This window comes from Periplaneta americana, chromosome 16, assembly GCF_040183065.1.
Source record: "Periplaneta americana isolate PAMFEO1 chromosome 16, P.americana_PAMFEO1_priV1, whole genome shotgun sequence".
NCBI classification, from domain to species: domain Eukaryota; kingdom Metazoa; phylum Arthropoda; class Insecta; order Blattodea; family Blattidae; genus Periplaneta; species Periplaneta americana.
In genome coordinates this window covers 127,531,520-127,553,698 of record NC_091132.1, presented here as the reverse complement: position 1 = coordinate 127,553,698, position 22,179 = coordinate 127,531,520, and positions in this window count along the sequence as shown.

The window sequence follows — 22,179 nt, the reverse complement described above, 5'->3', positions numbered from 1 at the left end:
ACAATAAACCGGAAACGAGAACTAGAATGAGAACGGGAAGTGAAGAACGTGAAAGTGAAGATATTTGATTCACAATAAACCGAGAACGGAAACGACTTTGCATATCGATATGTACATCAATAACGATATGAAAAGTCGATATTACGCATTCTGATGTTATTTGTGTATAACTGACCAATGGTGTACTCTCATGAGCACAAGTCAGTCAACACAAACTCAGGTCAACAAACTTCGAAATTTAAGACACGCAATATTTAAAATTTCCTTTCACGTGGTACTCTGGTCACACGTAGCATAGGGATATGGAAAGTGATTCTAATGAATTTCTGCGTTAGTTACAAGCAAGATATTATGTCACGGCCTCCTTGCTACAAAATATACGATGACCAATAGCTTTTTGATGACAACAGAATGAATGTCATAGGTTGTGATCGGAAACGGGAACTGCAAAGTTAAAACTTGGCCAACTGTCACGTTCCCGTTCTCGGTCTCCGGCAAAGCTTCTCGTCAATTATTGTGAATGCTTATATTTAAATACAGAGCGTTCGCCTACGGGTGGGGCCAGGAAAGCGGCCTGCCTGCGGTGACGCTTGCGGGAATCGTCTATCCGTAAGCTTCCGCTTTCTATACTATACTCTGTAGGGTTTTAATTTTAAAAGTTTAGCAGCAGTAAAGACTGATGTTTTTGAAACACTAACTTCCTGTGAAACACGTCTTATAGATTTATTAGGAGAGCGTGTAAATGATGCACTGATTTCATCAATTTTTTATCCCGTCAATACTCTTCGTTTTCGCTTAGGAATTGTAGCATTTATCGACCCTGTTGTCCTTCATGTGTTAACAAGACGTTTAACAGTTTCTCTACACTGAATTGGAGCACCCGGATATTTCACTTCAAATTGCCTACGCACCTCTCTACATGACTGTTTTCACATATGCATCATACATAAAAACTCTATGTTCAAGCGTGAATTTTGCGTTTTGCATTGTTAACCAATTTTACACAACGCTGAATATTTAAGCAACTGTGTCAAGAAACTGCACTGTACGTGTTAAATACTGCAACATCTGGCTCACAACTGATAACTTGTCGACCTTGATGTCCTTGATTGCCGAGCGTGTCTCAACAACTGCGCGCACAAAGCGGCGTATCAGTACATGCCGCTTTCCTGGCCTCACCCGTAGGCGGACGTTCTGTACATGTATTTTTAACAATTTTTTCGTTCTCGTTCTCGTTGTCGTTTCCGTTCCCCGTTTGTTGTGAACTAACCTTTAATGTCATATTGTGACAAAATAGTGAATTTCTTTCATACAGTTTTGTCAACGGCCTTCCTCCAGATACAGATCGATTATTTATTCCTGACAACTCAGCGACGCGAAAGAGGGGAAGTAATAGGAGTAGTGGGGAGAGTTCCGGAGTAGAGATAAGGACGAGCGGTCGGAAAAGGAATGCAGTGCGGTTTAACTCTACTGGAAACCAAAGTTATACCGCATGCGTGACATCCGATCGCTCTAACTGCAGGCAACAGACTAACCTGAATACCCCTTGGCGTAACTTAATGGATTCGCATGACCCAGGCGCATATAGCTGGCGGCAGTCTGGACTAAATAATCGTACTGCAAGTAACGAAACAAACTATGGGTCTGGTTTCAGATATAGGTTTGAATAATTTGCTTGACTGATTACCTGGATCGAGTCTTTCCTTGGTTTCCTCCCTCGCATTCCCGTCACGATTCCTTGGACTCATTTTGTCCAAATATCATCTCTCCACCACCAAATCCAATGACACTAGATCAGCTATGGGGACTATAAGCAAAGTAGGGAGGGAACGTTCCTACTCACCCCACATTCGTTTGATTGGCAGGCGGGGAGTAAAACAGTTGTTTTGCTGAGTCAAGTGCAGTGGTGGGTTCGCCACACTTTGCGCATCAATAATTTCTCCCCAGTTGTTTCTTGTTTCAAAATCCTTATAGTCTTTTGTTTTTATGGAGTACATGTGCCATACAATAATTATTACAGCCACCTACTGTTATTAGGCAAATTATATATTCTTCAATTGTATAACCATTCCTTTACATGTGCACGAAAAATTCTTGAACTGTCTTGTGATCGGCATAATAAATTGTGTCTTTTAAAAACAATACAGAAAAAACAAACCTCCATAGTCATTTAACTGTACAATATATAAAAAATATAATGATCAATATAATAAATTGTTTTTTTTACCAATAAAAAAGTAACTAAGCTCCATTGTCATTTAACTTGAAAACATATTAAACACAATATAATGATCAACATAATCAATTGTTTCTTTGTAAAAACACTAAAAGTAACTAAACTCCATTGTCATTTAACTTTAAAACATATTAAACAAAATATATGAGATATGAATGAAACGAAATACTACTGTAAGCGTATACTGCTAAATTTCATTTTTGTTGTTGTTGTTGATGACTCTTGGAGTTTTTGTTATTAACTAAAAAGGATATATTTGGCTCTAAAGTAGAACAACTCAAGCTCTGAAGTAGAACAACTCAACAGTAATGCTGAAACTAAAATGCATATCTGTGATCCTAGACCTGGAGATACTTTTGGTCATATTCATTTTGCAAAAAAATGCAAACAACAGTAAGTTGAGCCAAACATATATACAATACGCATTGCAAATGTGCGCAGATTAGGGAATTTAGGTATTTAAAAAGATCCAATCCATTTTTTCCTGAACACTTTACTGGCGTGCTCGTTTGCAGCTCTATAGTGGCTATGATGCTTGAGTAACATCAAATACAAACGAATTATTGAACAGACACATCTCCTTGTTCATTGCAGTTACTTCTGAAAATCTTTCTTTGAAAGAGGACGCATCAAGTAGGCCTAATATTCACTCAAAGTTTTAAATAAGCAAGTTCAGTTCCAGATACTTAAAATAATAAGTAACTAAACCCCGAAAATACCGTAAACATATCTTGTTTTGTATGTCTTCAGAAATATTACGAAAATAGCTTTTAAAATTGTAAATAAATAAATACTTGTAAGATCGTCGAAGTCCGCTTTATGCTTCCGATCAAAGTGGCGTTTAATATTGAAGCATTTTATATGCGCAATTTTAAACCCACATATTAAGCAGCAGACTTTTTTTTGTAACAAAAAATTCTTTCTGTCACTCTTTCTGAAACTGACGTCCCGAGATCGAAGCCATACCCGCCACTTAATGAAGCGTGTCTGTACGAAGCACCTGGCGGAGGGGATGGTCGGTGGAGTGAGGTAAGGAGGCTTTGATTGCCGTGGCCCTTCGGAGCCATTCTTCCCCATGGTTGCACTAGATAATGTATATTGTGGCTAAATACTTTAATGAAAATTTATGCAGCTTTATTTTTTCATTAGTATACATAGCACCGTAGGTAATTAAATTAACTTATATCCTGGACTGCAAATGATTAGTCATTATTTTTACTCAGAGAGTTCTTTTATCTCCTCAATATTAACAAGTTCTTAACACGTTTAAAATTAATTTAATATTTGATTATATCATAAATTCCTATGAACTTAAGATAAACCCTTTGACAATAGTTCAACATTCCAAATTCCCGAAGTGATCTTGATTGTGGTTATCGAAAAAAAAAAAATGTTATAAATTTTGAATCATCGCTATGAATCGAGAAGCATGAGGCAGAAGGTTCTTTTATTACTTGAGGGTGCAAGTCACGAATTCGTGGGGCTTCATGGGCTAGCTGGCGGGATCCCGAGAGACGAGTGCTGTTGGGGGGTTGAATTGGGAAGGGGAGGGAGTTAGCGAAAGGATTACGAAATGCCAACCTGCCAACCTAAATACGTGAGATTAAGAAACAACTTGGGAAGGTATTTACACGGAATACAAGCCATATCCAAACGTGATTCAATTTGTTCTCCAAGTCAGTCGATGGACTCACATATGTATCTGTGATGGAAAATAATCAGCTGTGACTCTTCGGTTTATCTCAATCTTAAGATAACGCAGTAGTGCTTTGTTTCAATGATCTGTGAATATCTGTTCTTTTCTATGCTGTGTTAATTCATTTCTACATGGTCATAATAATAAAATTAGGAACTGTACTTTGTTCCAGGAGGCTACAATATTAAATATTATTGCGATGGCTAAATAGTGATATCTCGTACCTACAAAAATGGTCAGATTAACTAGATTTATTATTAATTTTATTAATACAAAGTAATAAATTTGTCTCATTTTAAGAACATTAAAGTCTAAAAACAATTTTTGAGATGGAAAATCAATAGGTTTATGAAGATATATAATAGGTTAGGTTAGGTTCTATGGATGGGTATAATGGAAATAGTTTTGTTTCATAAGAATGTACATTCTTTACTATTTTATAATTACGTAAAAGCAAAGAAATCAGCAGATATTGTAACTGTTAAGTAAGTTCCATGATATGAAATTTATAGTTATCTATAGACTTCGTTGAATTGCCACACGCAGCATGGAATCAGGTTGCCGATGTACGGTAGTATAGACGAGGTGAGCGACCTTCCGGTCTCGTAGTATAAGCAGTTCATGTTAAGAGTTGTGACCAAATAGAGCAGCTACAGCTAACGTACAAACCTATGTAAGCACTTGTTTTTGCATTACTGTGGTTGGAATAGTCAAACCTTAACATTTGTTCAGTGCAGACAAGAATTCAATCAAACATACTACAATGAGAGTGTTGCTGTTCCAAATAATTGCCCCTGGAATATCCTTACCCCCGCAGCCAGTTTTGACCCGTTGGGGAAGGTGGTTGGATGCTGTTAATTATTATGCAGAACATTACGGCAAAATGATGGAAGTAATTGATGCATTGGATAGCAAAGACAGTTCCGCTGTTGCAGCTTTAAAAATCATTGCCTTCTGAACAGCTATTGGAAGATATTCCGTTCATTGATTCTAATTTTAAAATCGTGTCCAAAAGCACCATCCTGTTAGAATCGTCTAAACTACAACTCTCAGAAGCCCTTAATATAGTGTATAAAGAATCACAAACCGTTATCCAAAATAACAATTCACTAATTTCAGAAAAAGTGAAATGTAAGTTGGGAAACATTATTCCTAAAAATTCTCCTATTCACAACTTCGTATTATAAATGATGTGCTATCAGGTCACGACAAGATGTCTGAAGTTGGTGTACTAATAAGTAGTGACTTTCCGTTCTTCAAATATGCACCTATAACATCGTGTGATTTATTATTTGCTGTATGTATGTATGTATGTATGTATGTATGTATGTATGTATGTATGTATGTATGTATGTATGTATGTATGTATGTATGTATGTATGTATGAATATATGTATGTATGTATGTATGTATGTATGTATGTATATATGTATGTATGTATGTATGTATTTACACTGCAAGTGGGCAAGCACCCGGTGGCAGTGGTATATACAATATAAACAATACACAATAAAATGATAAGCAATACACAATAAAATTTTACAACACATATACAATTTTAATACACAATACAATAAGAATACACAATACAATTTAACACAATAATAATAAAACATAAATAAAATACCTAATTTTACAATACAACCTACATAATTATGTATAGGCCCTACATAAGTTTCAATAGTCTTTCACTTTACTCTCATCTCATTCCCTGTAGTGGCACTATGACGCATTTCACTGACACTTTAGCACACATTTCACTGACACTCTGTAACACATTTCACTGACACTATAGAACACATTTCATTGACGCTATAAATTATCACTGATCGGAACTGTTCACTGCACTGTAAAACCATAACTTCACTGACTCACCTCGCTTCACTGATACAACAGTAAAAATAAGTCAAATAATTACATCCTTATGCATACTTATAAACAGAACTACATTTAAACTAAACATTTCTAGCCTAAGGCCCTCTTACACGCTACGTGGAACGTACATTTTCTCAATATAAAAACTGTTTGAGTGACCATCGGAGGAGGTTCACTTTGCACTTGCTCAAAATGTACGTAACTCTTCACTGCACATATTCAAGGATGATGCGAGTATATTATATTAAATTTTAAGAGTTAATATATCTCACTATAAAATAATTGTGTATTTACATATTTAGACATTTCTTACTTCAATGATCATTCATTGTATTTCTTGAATGCAAGATGCAGGTTTTATTGTAACCGCAGTATACTGCTCAGTGTTTACATCAGAGGCATACTCCATCCGCTGCACGTCCCCTTCTCATACAGTCTATACCGCGTGCATAGTAAACCTTACGATTCTCGTGGCAATTCTACGAAGTCTAGTTATCTAAACAATTATTATCATACATATTCCAACTATAAGTCTTGTGCCATTCAACAGTCATTGAGAAGCATTAAGATTTCTTAGTAACATCACAATAGAACTCTTTTTTTAAATTGTGAAATTTGAAGGGAGAATCCATTCATATCTAAGCTATCTAGGAATTCAGTTTTAAATTACAAATGTTCACTATCATCTCCAGTAATTAAATTATTCACACTCGTGTAACTCCTGGATATCTTGAAACAAGGTATGAAACTGTAAGTCTACCATTGTTTTCGTTACAATGTTCACTTTTAGTGCTTAGCCTTCCTATTGTGAATGGGTCTAAATGACCCATTGCATTTACTAAAATTAACACAAAACGTACAAAAACAGCGATAATGTGACAGGGCTTTGAGTAATCCTAAAAAACATCATTACGAATATTTCGTATTACTTTCATCCACAAAAATATAGTACTTCGTCATATATTTCACTATGACACGTCTATTGTGATTGGATCATTTAGACCCAGTCAAGGATTTTGATTTTAATTATGAGTTACATACTGTTGTTGTGTTCCAATACATACTCTCACACTCTCATACACTCTCACACTATCTCTCACACTCTTACACTCTCTCATACTCTCACAATCTCTCACACTTTCACACTCTCACAAACTCTCACACTTACACACTCACACACTCCCACATACAAACTCACTCACTCACTCACTCACTCACTCACTCACTCACTCACTCACTCACTCACTCACTCACTCACTCACACTGATACTAGCCGGTGTGTAAAGATATGCTGGATAATCAGTTCAAGAACTGTGGGACAGTATGTATGGTAGACCTGTTTTCTGTGCAACAGTATGACTTCAATTTTTCCAAACTACTAGCAGGTTTCTCAGTTTTGACAATAAATCAGTCCGACCAGTTAGATGACGCCATGATAAATTGGCTGCTATTGTATCTTTTTTCTACCTGTTTGTGGAACAAAAATATTCTTACCCTACTAAGATGTCACAATATATATGCAGTTGGTGCCATTTCGATACAAATGTCCCTTCCGCCAGTACACACTTTCAAAATCCAGAGGGAAGTATGGTATAAAATTGTGATGTAAAAACAGCATAATATGTTTGTGCAACAGAAGTGTGCAAAGCAAAGCCAGGAAGTGGACCACGAGAAACAAACCAAGGCAGAAATGTTGGTAGCACTGATCACCACGGACAATTTTTTCACCAGCTATATTTTGGCGGTTCCACGCCGTGGCGTAATGGACTAAGGCATTCTGCCTAGGACTCGCGTTACGGAATGCGCGCTGGTTCGAGTTCTCATGGGGGAAGAAATTTTCTAATGAAATTTCGGCCAGTGTATGGGACCGGTGCCCACCCAGCATCGTGATGCACTTGGAGAGCTATGATAGGTAGTGAAATCCGGTTACGCACCCCAGCTATAACGGCTGGAGGGCTCATCATGCTAACCACACGATACCTTCATTCTGTTTGGATGATCGTCTACCTCTGCTTCGGCATGCGGCCGTGTGGCCAGCAGCCGGCTGGTCGGTCTTGGCCCTTCATGGGCTGTAGCGCCACAGATTATTATATTTTGCCGAGGAACTTCTCAAGAGGAATCTAACTTTAGTCAGAACTCTGAGAAAAAACAAACCATAAGATATGAAGCTAAACTGTACGAGACCAGGGTGTCCAAGCATTTTCGGATTTCAGCCCGACGTAACTGTGGTGTCCTATGTGTCTTAGAAGAATAAATAAGTGATTTTGCTGTCCACAGTGCATCACGACTGCAGTCTATCTTCAGAAGAACACAGAAAGCCTGAAACCATATAACATTACAACAAAACGAATGGAGGAATTGACACCACAGATAAACGTGCCAGTACCTACTCTTGCAAAAGGAGTACCAAAAGATGGTCTGATTGTATGTTTTATAATGTATTCGATATTGCAGGAATAAATGCTTATGTATTATATGTTCATGCGAGTAAAATCCAAATAATTTGTACAGACGAAGATTGTTCCTGAAGGAATTTGAGTAGGCCTACAATTAACATAAGCAATGCGAGAAAAAAAAGATGAAGAAGCCTGCCTCAGAAGATAAAACTAAGTTTGGAATATGTTCCAGGAACGAGTTCAGGAGAAAGTGCAACAAAAAGGAATGTAGAAGAAGAAAGACCAAAGACTGTCAAAAATGTAATAGGTGCAAAGCATGCTCTGCCAAGATCATGCAAACATTTTAGGCCTAATGCAACAATTGCATAGACTAAATTGGTAATTATTTTGTGTTCACACATTGGAAAATAACGCATTGTTTGCTTTTTGAACCAAGGCATAAATAAAAGGAGATGTTTTAATATTATATCCATTTTTCATATCCTGGGTCAAACTGACCCATTCACAACATGCGTGACAAAGTTTCGAACATAGCCTAATAGGAAGGTTAATTAGCTATTTAAAAACATGATACATCTTTTAGTGTCGTTACTTCAGTTCAGTATATTTCAATGTTATCACTTATTTACTTACTTACTTACAAATGGCTTTTAAGGAACCCGGAGGTTCGTTGCCGCCCTCACATAAGCCCGCTATCGATCCCTATCCCGAGTAAGATTAATCCATTCTCTATCATCATATCCCACCTCCCTCAAATCCATTTCAATATTATTTTCCCATCTACGTCTCGGCCTCCCTAAAGGTCTTTTTCCCTCCGGCCTCCCAACGAACACTCTATATGCATTTCTGGATTCGCCCATAGTGCTACATGCCCTGCCCATCTCAAACGTCTGGATTTAATGTTCCTAATTATGTCAGGTGAAGAATACAATGCGTGCAGTTCTGTGTTGTGTAACTTTCTCCATTCTCCTGTAACTTCATCCCTCTTAGCCCCAAATATTTTCCTAAGCACCTTATTCTCAAACACCCTTAACCTATGTTCCTCTTTCAAAGTGAGAGTCCAAGTTTCACAACCATAAATAACAACCGGTAATATAACTGTTTTATAAATTCTAACTTTCAGATTTTTTGACAGCAGACTGGATGATAAAAGTTTCTCAACCGAATAATAACACGCATTTCCCATATTTATTCTGTGTTCAATATCCTCCCGAGTATCATTTATATTTGTTACTGTTGCTCCAAGATATTTGAATTTTTCCACCTCTTCGAAGGATAAATTTCCAATTTTTATATTTCCATTTCGTACAATATTCTCGTCATGAGACATAATCATATACTTAGTCTTTTCGGGATTTACCTCCAAACATATATCTTTACTTGCTTCCAGTAAAATTCCTGTGTTTTCCCTAATCGTTTGTGGATTTTCTCCTAACATATTCACGTCATCCGTATAGACAAGCAGTTGATGTAACCCGTACTAGTTATGAGTAGGCTCTCTTTTCCAATAGTCGGTTTAAAAATATCCTGCCGTCTTACTTTAGCATTGAAATCCCTCCAATGAAATTTACGTGTGATATCTAGGAAACTGATCAAAAGTCTGTTCCAATTCCTCATAGAAGCTATCCTTTATATTGTCGTCTTTCTCTTCTGTAGGGGCATGAGCATTTATAACTACGATATAGCACCATCTAACCCTTATGTACTGAATACGATATCCTATCACTGATAAATTCGACTTTTTTACTGAAGATTTTATTCTTTTATGAATAAATAATCCTGTTCCTAATTGGTGATTATCGTTTCCTTCCCCATAATACAACAAATAATCTTCTATTTGTGTTATGCCGTTCCCATCTAACCTAACTTAACCTAACCTCCCATCTAACCTAACAAAATCTATATATCTTGTTAGTTCTTTTACCTCCTGTTCTACATGGACTTGTAACATTCCAAGTACCAAATCTCAAAACCTTATTTCTTTGCTGTGGTCGTGCCAGAGAATCAGTCCCATTCCGAGGCTTATTTGAAGGATTCGTAACAAGCTGTTTCTAATTTGTAGTAAGAAGTTGCTATAGTCACATTCCCTTGCTTTCTCTCGCATATTTTTACTAAATTTAAATATTTTGAATATTAGCTATAAAGGAGAGAACCATATAGAATTTTGGACAATTTTTGCTCTTGATCCATGGGGCACTACAGACAAAACCTGCCTGAAATCTCCTCCCAAAAACTATAGTTTTGCCGCCTAATGGCACATCATTATCCATTATATCCTAGAGTAGACGATTTATATACATTAACGCATGCATATTAGCCATAGATGATTCATCTCAGATCACAAACTTTGCTGAACGAATATGAGAAGCATCTTTGCTATGAACTTTTATACCTGATAGAGAAACTTCGTGTAAATTTAGAGGTAATTTGAATCGATTGTTTACGGTACGGTTTTGATGTAGTATAGGCCGCCAAGTTCCGATTACCGACGGCAGAATTCCGAACTACTTGGCTCGTTGCATGTTTTCTGTTTGTACCGATTGCAACGACCTCATCTCCAATCGGTAACAAGAAGTAGGTGGGTCTATAACATTGCTGCGATACCAGTCCGTGCAACAGAAATTATTTTTAATCCCTCATTTGTGGAAACAAAAGTTTTCGTAGTGCCAGCTGGGCCATGAATAAAATATACATTACTGATACTTCCATCATTTTTTGTACCAAATGCATAATATTAGTAATTAAAGCGTGATCTTCGTTTGCTTCGCCTATCATCCATCTTAAATCATCCTCATTAATTTGCGGGGAGTTTACTGGCATATCTGCCTGGAGAGAAATAAAAAATAGGTTGCAGCCGCCAAATTACTCTTCAAGGAACGACCACTCATATAAATTGAGGGAAAGAAGACAGAATACGGATATTGGAAAGTTTTCTTTTCTCAATCGTACTATCAGGGACTGGAATGCTTTACCTACAGACTTACTAAAGGCTTTACCAATAACCAAAAATGTATTTAAAAATAGGCTTAAGGACTTTACTAATAGACGGTAGTATATTATACATACTATTTAAAAGGTGTAATTGATATTTGTTATTGAAATGTTGTATCAATGAAGAAGTGTGTTGTGTCAGTGAAGTGTGAAGTGTGTTGTGTCAGTGATGTGTTGTGTAAGTGAAGTGTGTTTCTGTCAGTGAAGCTTTATAGTTTATAGTGGCAGTGCAAAGTATTTGAACAGTGAAATGTTTTTGAAGTGTTAGTGAAATCAGGATAGAATCAGTGAAATGTGTCGTGGTTCTAGTGCAGTGAGTGAGTTGTCAACGAAATGAGTGTAGTGCTGAAAGGTACTTGTGCATGTATGAACATATCATACTCGTGGGTTTTAGTTCGAGCTTAGGGTTAAAATACAAATTAGATTTACTTTAAATGTTCTTTTAAGTGATCGTGCTTCATTTAATTTAGGATGCTCCCTGTTATTATTATTATTATTATTAATATGATTAATTTATTATTAATTGCATTTTATTAATTGTTTTTATTATTGTCATTATTTAATGTAATTAGTTACCACTGCCAACGGATATATACCCATTTGCAGTGCGAATTAATACATACATACACATACATCTGACTGAAGTAAGTACATCAGCAAAGGTTGGAAAATCAAGAAGAGATATAGAAAGGCCCTGCAATTTTAATGTATTAAAATGTATGTAAGAGCGAACTGATAAGCAATGTTATGGTAAGTAGGCCTAAGTGAGAACGAAGATAATCTTCTGATAATGGCTTCTTACAATTATCCCTCAATGATCTTATACTGGAAAGGGCTTGAAAGATACATAATTATGTAGAAAAAATTGTTTTCGTTTCAATTGTCGCGTTTTACTGCAAGTTACATCATTCTCATGCCGCTACGATGGTCTAGTGGCTAAAGCGCTGGGCTTATAATCCTATGTGTTCGATTCCTGGTTTACTCCCGATTTATAACTTGTATGGGCAAGCCCATGGTCGGTCCAGGTAACAAGAGATTTCTTCGGGAGCTCCGGTTCTCTCGTCTCGTCTCGTCTCGTCTCGTCTCGTCTCGTCTCGTCTCGTCTCGTCTCGTCTCGTCTCGTCTCGTCTCGTCTCGTCTCATCTCGCGTAATAGCGTAGACCAGCCTCATATGGCGCGCCTTGGGCAACGATTCTGTCGGTAAATTGCTCTACATAACTGGCTTCATGATGAGTAAATAACATAAGTGAAGTACTCGCCATTAGTTTAAAAAAATCATTCTCATATAGGCCTAGGATAAGCCAATCTGAATCCTTCAAAGTCGTACATTGTTGTTTAAATGTTTTATGTTTAGCCTTTTCGTTTATCTACCAAGACACATCTTATTACTTGTTAGTTATCACCAGAGAGTATATGTGGGATGACTTAAGAAAAAGTGAAGTTGTTTCGTATCGGAATATATGGCACGTGCCGCGTCGTTCGTCTTTTGTGTACCTGGCGAGTACAGCAGCGTACATAACGAAGGCACACCGGTCCACATTGCAAAGCAGTGTGTGCAGTTGTGTTATCCTGCTCAAGTATTTAGTACGAGTTGAATAATGTAGTGCTGATCCATTCATAATGTCGAAGTCAAAACGTTAAATTCGCTTAGAGATACGAAATGCAATTAAGAAGTATGAGAGTGACATTTTATGTATTAACGAACACAATATCGTGTGTAATGTATGTAAAATTGAAATAAAAACCAGAACAACTCAGGCTATAGAGAAACATTGCAACAGTACATCGCACAGGAGATGCGTTAAAATGAAATTTGAGGACTCATCATCATCATCATCATCATCATTTAGTTGTGTGAGTCTAAACGACACGTGCAACATGATGCTCAGTGCAAATATTCCTCTAAAGAAATTGAGTAATCCCAATTTTAGAGTTTTTCTTCAGAAATTCTCTGGATACAAAAACTGTTTAAGCCAGCGATGGGCGTTTGAGTGCATTTGCCCTCCGTGCGCACGGGGAATTCCAAGTGCGAGCGCTGCAGCGCGCTGTAGTGTGCCAGCAGCTACAACAGATCTTACAGCTTTGAAATGAGCTACATTTAGGACTTCAGGGAAAAGAATTTCTTAATACACAATTTACTGATAGAATTGCAGCTTTTAAGGAGAAATTGCTGCTTTTAAGGAGGAATTGCTGTTATGGATACGTCAAATGCAAAAGAGTGAAATATATCATTTCCCATTCTTAGCATAGAATTTTGAACAAAGAAAATTTCGAAATGTACGCATGTATTCTATCCGGTCTATTAGAAGAATTTACATCAAGGTTCCACGTTTTAGATTGCCTGGAAATGGATTTGCGTAATTTTGCTACATGTTCCGATTCCAACTGATTATTGATAACGTCCCCCTTCATTATAGTGTGAATTGATTGACCTGCGATGTGGTCGAGAGATACGAGCGAAATATGATTCAAGGTCGAGTCTTATGCAGTTTTATGACGGATTCCGAAGAGGTCGCTTTCCCAATCTGCATAAGCTGTGTGAGAAAGTTTTGTGTTCATTTGGTTCCACTTATAGATGTGAACAGTTATTTTCTATTACGAAAATAAACAAATCTCAAACAAGAAATGATGGGCTTTTAACGGCAGTTCTTCGCATAGTAGTGCTAATACAGTTTCTCCAAATCTTGAGAAATTGAGTAATATGAATTAATGTGCAACAGACATGTTTTGTTTTGTGTTTAAGGAAGTGTTTCATTACTTTGTGTTCTTATTTAGTTTGGTAGAAAGAATAACATTTCCTTTTGTAACATACAGTACGTACCGCAACTTGAATAAACCGGTTTTCGTGCACTCTATAAGCACACTTCTCTCGTAGTACACCGTGCAAGCACAAAGTGCATAATTCTGCCCAACCCTGGTTTAAGCGATAGGCGAAGACGATTCAGCTTCGACAACTTACGAGAATAATTGTACCGTCGTTTACTGCAACGCTGGTAATTGCATCAATGATGACGAGGACTGAACTTGCAAGATATGTGCTACACTACTACAGTACGTTATATTTCTTTTCCTTCTGACTGTACGGAGATACAGTAGCATGTTGACGTCGTCTGTTTACGTTTAAAACCTGTTGAGCCAGTGGTCTGTATGAAAAAAATGTAACATATAGTAAATGTGCATCTACATTCAACGATAAGTCATCCCGCATCCACTGCCTAGTTATCACTTATCACTACACAACTGTCGTGAATCCTCTTTCACTGTTTATTTATTTATAGCTTTTCTCTCACATAACCACACTCGCTTACTTGTATGTAAAATGACAAACTCTCGCAAAATTGCAATTATTCTTAAAGATTTATCTATGTTTACACAGTCACAGGGTAAAAAAAAAAACGCATTTCCTTATTTCATAAATTTAGTACTCAGTACCTTCTATAATCATGTTGGTTATGTTAATTTCCAAATCCTTCTCTACAACAATGCATAAAAACAAAATACAACATATTAATTCAGCTTTATTAGTTTTTATATTAAAATAATTGGCATAATCTGTTCACATTTTACTTAAACTGAAATATCTTGAGACCTAATGCAGCTACTGTAAAGTAGCCTATAGCACTCTGGGTATTACTCATTATCAATTGTGCACAAATTGCTCGAATCAATTAAATTAAGACTCAATCGATAATGAGTGATGTCCCGAGTGTTTTAAGCCCAAGAACGTTATCGTAGTTCCATTAGGTTTCGAGATATTTTAGTTTAAGTAAAAGGTGAACAGATTTGCCAATTATTTTGTGCGAGATCGTGCGTATTTGCTTGGTTTCCGCACAAAACTAACCCGCAGTAAGTCTAAAATTCCACATTCAGTATTCCCAACCTAACACACATAACAATTTCCCTCTTCTTACCGCTTAAGTGACATATTCATTTTACTGCTTTAGGCTTTAACATATTATTTTTAGAGACGTCCAATATAGTAATAATTATAAATTGGAAACTTACCACTGCAATTTCACCTAAATTGCACTGTTAATTATTGTTTTTAAATATTTGCAAAAAATTAAGTAAACTCTACAACTCCACTAAAGTTACTGCATTTCGTAATGTATGTAACATTAAGGAAGCCGTTTGTTTTAAGTTCGCATTTATAGACTGGGGAAAAAAAAAGACAGACGTATATCACGGCCTGCTGGAGTATAGTAAACACAGAAAATATTTTAAAGCAACAATGTTGAAGATAGATATTTTTGTTTTCCAAAATTGCCGTCATTGAACAGAAACCAAGATGGAGATTTCATTGCAACTAATTAGAAATCCTCTTTCAGGTATGTAATAAACGATCTTCGCACAAAATAATGTACGATACACGAGCGGTATGTTTTGTTTCAATTCTCGGAAATTAAAAATCTCAACTATGTTTCGCTTTTTCAAACTTTTCCTCGAACATGAAAACTTCAACATACCGCTCTTGTAACGCATATTACTATTAATATATAGATCCATTTACGATTGATTTAAAAATGTTAAAGTAGAAAAAATATCTAATTTCAAAAAGATCACTGAATTCTAAACAAAATGAGTTTATTTTTATTATAATACATGAACTTTTGTTGCTAACCGTAGAACATGGCACGTAGTGTGAAGAAATTCTTGGTATTGTTACTTTGACTTAGAACTTTATATTTAAAGTGTACCTTTTATACCTTTAGACTTCTCTGTCCCCAAATGTAAATATTCCGCATATTTATTTCTTGCACGTATTCTCCGCGTAGGTAACATTGCAATCACTGACTTCCTCCTGTCATGTAAATAGAAGCCTTGTCAAGTTTGAATTGGCATTCGAGGAAAGACTATGTTCTGTTTGCGTTGTCAACAGCTACCAGTTGCATTTTCGCCATGAAAATATTCCGAAAATAATTTTTATGCAAGCTAAGATCTCTTGGCTACTGATATCTGTGCAAATATTCAGTATTTGTACGTGTTCTCCAACTCCACAGAAAAAAATATTAGTATTCAGGGCAAGTGTCGGAGTTTTTGACAAAGACTTTCATGGGCGCTGAAGCTTCGTTAATGCTTAATCAGACACATCAGGGTGATTCTCTTTGTTAATCACCTCAACGAACCATTCGGACAGATATTTGTCAATTGAATTGAATTCAATTCAATTTATTAAGCCATTAAACATACAGTGATAGGCTTCGTCACAAAAATAAACATACATTTGAAAATACACACATAATTGAAAACAGTAATTAGAATGAAAACACATAACATTTTCAAACTCTAAAATTAATGAAAACACTTCACTCTTATGTAATAATTGTAACTAATCTAAATAACTTTATTTATTAGAAAACAATTCCGTATTAATTTATGTTAAGAACTCATCTACAGAGTAGAAAGGATTAATTAAAAGCCAATTATAAAATCTAGCTTTGAAAGTATTGGTTGGTAACTTACAACATTGACTGGGAAGCTTATTATATAATTTCATCCCCATGACAGAAAAATTTGTACTAGTTTTATGTAATGTACAGTATGGAATATTAATTTGTTCCATATTTCTAATTTCATGATCATGTATATTGGCTATTAATGAGTAACTGTCTATATTTCGTCGAGTGTAAAGGACTAGGTCGTATATATATATATATATATATATATATATATATATATATAAATTTATGACAGTTAATACCTGTGATTGTTTGAAAAGAGGTCGACAATGTTCAAGATAATTTGATTGACATAGAATTCTAATGGCTTTCTTTTGCAAAATCAAGACACTCCCAATTTTGCTACCATTTCCCCAGAAAATTAAGGCATACCTAATTATCGACTGAAAGAACGAAAAGTAGGCACATCTTAAATAATTTTGCAAAACACAAGTCATTAATTTCTTTAATAAATATATAACTCTTGATAATTTTGTGCATATATATGCGATATGTTTTTCCCATATTAAACTGGAGTCTATAAAAAGTCCTAGAAATTTGGTATAGTTTTGTATGTTGTCCTTTTTTATTACATGATTTAGGGTAAAAGTTATGTTGATAGTCTTTTCTTGATTAAGCAAAAAACCATTAGATTCAAACCATAAACCCATCTGTGATAGAATATCATTGGTTAGAGCATGTAATTCGTTCAGAGTAGAGCTAGAACATAAGAATGTAGTGTCATCAGCATGTACAATTGTTATAGCTTTAATGAATTTAGGAAGGTCATTTATTGCTACTTAGAATAGCAGTGGACCAATTATTGAACCTTGTGGAACACCATAATGTATATTGGAGAGACTTGACCAGTTTTACCTATTGAAACTAATTGATTTCTGCCATGAAGATAGGTTCTAAAAATATTTAGTGTATTCCCTCGAATACCATAAAATTCTAATTTCGATAAAATTAAGTTGTGATCAACGCAATCGAACGCTTTGGAGAGATCACAAAACACAGCATTAACTTGCGACCTATTTTCAAAATGTCTTAAAATTTCGGTTATTAAAAGCTCAATTGCATCATTTGTTGATTTTCTTCTTCTAAAGTCAAATTGGTTAGAAATAAAGAGATTTGAATTTTCAAACTAGTTATAAATTTCATTGAAAATTACATATTCAAATATCTTAGATAGCATTGGAATGACAGAGATTGATATGTAACTATTTGGACTTGATCTACTCTCTTTTTTATAAATTGAGATTACTTTCGAAATTTTTAGTTGATCTGGAAATATACCTTGTTTTAGACAAATATTGATAATTTTTGTAAGAGGAATATAATTTGAATTTATAACTTAAAAAAAATCATTTGACATACCATATCGACAGTAGTGGACTTGTCATAAGGCAGCTTGAATACCTGGGATTGACACAGATAAATGTTCATTCACTAATGCACTGAAGTGTGTCATATGTGATAACTAGAAACCGTAGTTTGTCCCACGGTAAATATTATTGAAGTTTTAAGTGGACGATGCTTTTGTAAATGCAAGCAAAGTACTTCACTGGCTGCTCACGTGACTTCTATTTGGTTAAGTTGTGTAAAAATAAACACGAATCACATTAACAATTTCACTAATATTTACAATTTAATTTATTTACGCTATGTACAGTAGAACACGCTACTTTATTACTTAAACTATTATAAATAATGTAGGCTACACTGATCACAAACTTTTAAACTCTGAGGTACGGTATTGTGTATTGTAATGCAAGGTACTTTATTTAATAATAAAACCCACTTATTTTGTAAATAGTGTATAATAGTGTAAACATGTTTGATCGATATAAGCCTACATCCCTTATAATGGTGGAAATAGTAAAAATAGCGCATTCTAGTGTAGGTCTACTTAGTGTAAAGGGACTGTTACACATCCACTATTTAAAAAAGCCGATTGTCAAAAAATTGCTTTTCGTCACAAGAATATGGTCTTTCTTCAAATAGCTATTTACTTTTCCAGAATATGATTTTTATTTTTATGCTCGACCATGCCGAAATGTGGTAATTATACACCTGGTAGTAGCCCTTTAATGCACCTCATTAAAGTACACCTATTCATTATAGTTCAGTTGTTCAGCCAATGAGAAATAAACATTGTAGCATTATAAAAGCGCAAGTGTCGTTTATTCTCGGATATGCAATCGAAAGACAACTAGCGAAACGTCACGGAGGGTGGAAATCCAATACTGTCGCAGAAGGTTATGTTCTGTTACTATAATAATTAGCGTTAATTGTAAATCATATTCAAATAAATTCAATTTGTCATCTCGTTTTTCAATGTCTAATTTAATTTCAATGTTATGTCAAGATTAATATTTAGTTTACTCTCTCGATTATATCAAGGTCAATGACATTCGTTCCTCGGAAAAAATCAATAGTTTCGCGTCTGCGCACATCTCACAATTTAGAAGGTCAGTTCCGCTCCTCACTTAGATAACCATAACATGAATACTTATGAATAATTTCAAGTTAGAAATATGGTCGAGCATAAAAAGTCGTATGAAACTTGCCTATAATGGTAATTAAGACGCTCGTATGAAAATTATGAAACTCGCTTCCGCTCGTTTCATAAACAAACATACTCGCGTCTTAATTACTACCATTATAGGCTCGTTGCATAATGTACTATTAATATATAAATTTTCCATTATTATCTTAATGATTCCTTTGGTCCATATTATTTTATTTATCACTAAATTGAGGACGTCTGATAGTGTAATATGCAGCTAATTAGCAACGTATGCAATGGAGGGGGAAAGGAACTAGTCGCTCCAACCCGTGATCTCCTGGCTTAGTTGTCTCATAAGTTGTGCCTTGTTGGTATCATTTGTGAGGTTCAGACCTGTCTACGGACTTGATGCGGCCCTACAGTATTTATCCACATGTCTATGGCCGAAATTTAAATCACTACAAATATTCTGGAGAAGGATAGTACAATTCATTACGTTAACATGTAACTATTACGGTAGGTCGGGGCAAGTTCGGCACGTTAAGCTAAACATTCACATAAGTACAACAAAAATGCAATTTATGTTTCAAAATTTTAATGATGAATCTACTTGATATATATATATATATATATATATATATATATATATATCCCATATATGTATTAGAATTTACAATAAGTGAAGCATTGAATTAAAAACAAAAATAAATTAGAGATGCTACATTTGCCGAAGTTGCCCCACATTCTGGGGCAACTTCGTCAGTATTTGTATCCTCAACAAAAACTGTATTTCCAAGTTCAGATTTGATTTACAATATAACAAACTATCGTAGAGCTAAATTTAACACCTGCACATATCACAAATGAAGTGTCCAAATACATTTTCCTTATCTGTACCTATTCATACGCCCATAACTTCCACTCTTTGCAAGTAATCCATTCTTCCTGTGTAAGTTCATATTGTTCACTGCAATATATGGAAAATGTTTCTTCGTCTTCAGTGTTATGTTTAATTCTGTGTGGCTGATCTTGTATTTTTTTGTTTAGACAATTTTCTGACGTTTCTGTGACGTTTGGCAAGCGCACTGTATACATCTCTCTTCTCCCTTATCCTACAATTATGAGAGGATTTAAGGGAAGGGATGAGTTACGTGTTCCGGGTTGTGACGTCTGCTACAATTGTAGCACAGTTTTGCATTCCTGCTCTATATGAGTGAATTCTGCGAATTCAAAAGTTAATCTTCGAAATTCCACTCCAGACTTTCTGAAAAACATTTTCTGCAGATTGGTTGCATGCTGCTTCAAATTATCAGCCATATCTGAAGCAAACGCTCTTTTGAACCTCACTTTATTTTGAACACCTGATGCTGGAAGGTCTACTTTCTGCCAATATTGAAGTGTAGATAGTGGTACTCTATTTATTTTCGACATATGACAGGCTTATCTACCTTTGTTTATGCTCACGTAGAGCTTTCTTGAGTGCGTTCTTGTCATATTTGTTTTCAGTTTTCCTTTTGTAATTTCGAACCATTTTACCGGCAATAAACAGGCAACTGAAATGGATAACTGCTTTAAATTACTTTAAGTGTCATAATGTACTTATTTTATATAGTTAACAAACAATACAGAAACCTATATTCTTCTTTCTTTCCCATGGGGCAAGATCGGTAGCTTACTGCCGAAGTTGCCCCAATTGGCAGGAAAAAAAATATTAATCAGCATTCCTATTAGGGACTTTCAACCACCTTGCCAAGCTCATAATCTGTTACAGATTTAGTCATTCTAAATAATGATGCCACTCACTAATATCGTCTATGTTCTCATTACGGGTTCCTTAAGACCTTCAATGTCATAATTATAATAAAGCCATCAGTTAGAAAAATATATTTGCCTGTCACAACTGCAAATATCTCTCCATACCACACAAGCGTTATTAACAGCAAGCGGCCATGGTTTCTCAACACGCTGGTCTCTAAACAAGCCCCTATTTGCTCAGGTCTTCGAAACAGATGCTATGACGAAGTTGCCACTAATGCCGAACTTGCCCCGACCTCCCCTAATGACGCTGTATCAACTACAAGGTTATTTAGCGTCGATGAGATTGGAGATAGGAAGATTGTATTTGGCGATGTGAGGTCGAGGATTCGCCATAGATTACCTGGCATTCACCTTACGGTTGAAAAAACCTCGGAGAAAACCCAACCAGGTAATCAGCTCAAGCAGAGATCGAACCCGCGCCCGAGCGCAACTTCAGACCGGCAGGCAAGCGCCTTAACTGACTGAACCACGCCGATGACACTATCAGATTTCATATGTATAAAAACAACTTCGGAATTATTAAGAACTAATATTTATACATTTTATTTACAGAATTCGGTTGTTCTGTATGGTTGTGAAAATTGGACTCTAACTTTGAGAGAGGAACATAGGTGAAGGGTGTTTGAGGATAAGGTGCTTAGGAAAATATTTGGGGCTAAGAGGGATGAAGTTACAGGAGACTGGAGAAAGTTACACAACGCAGAACTGCATGCATTTTATTCTTCACCTGACATAATTAGGAGTATTAAATCCAGACTTTTGAGACGAGCAGGGCATGTAGCACGTATGGGCAATCCAGAAATGCATATAGAGTTTTAGTTGGGAGACCGGAGGGAAAAATAGCTTTTGGGAGGCCGAGACGTAGATGGGAGGATACTATAAAAATGTATTTGAGGGAGGTGGTATATGACGGCAGAGACTGTTTTAATTTTCCTCAGGATAGGGAGTGATGGTGGGCTTATGTGAGGGCGGCAATGAACCTCCGGGTTCCTTAAAAGCCATTTGTTAGTTTTTATTTTTTTTTATCCACCTATCTCTATAGTGTTTAACTTTACCTTTTATTGCCAACTACGGTATGTATAACCTGTTTCTTATTTCTTGATTCTATCAGTTTTCGTTTATTGTAACAGAGATCTAAAGATGTTTTAGAAGAAAGTAGGCAAATAGAATAGTAATGAGCGAAATAAATAAAATAATAACTAAAGAGAAATAAGTAT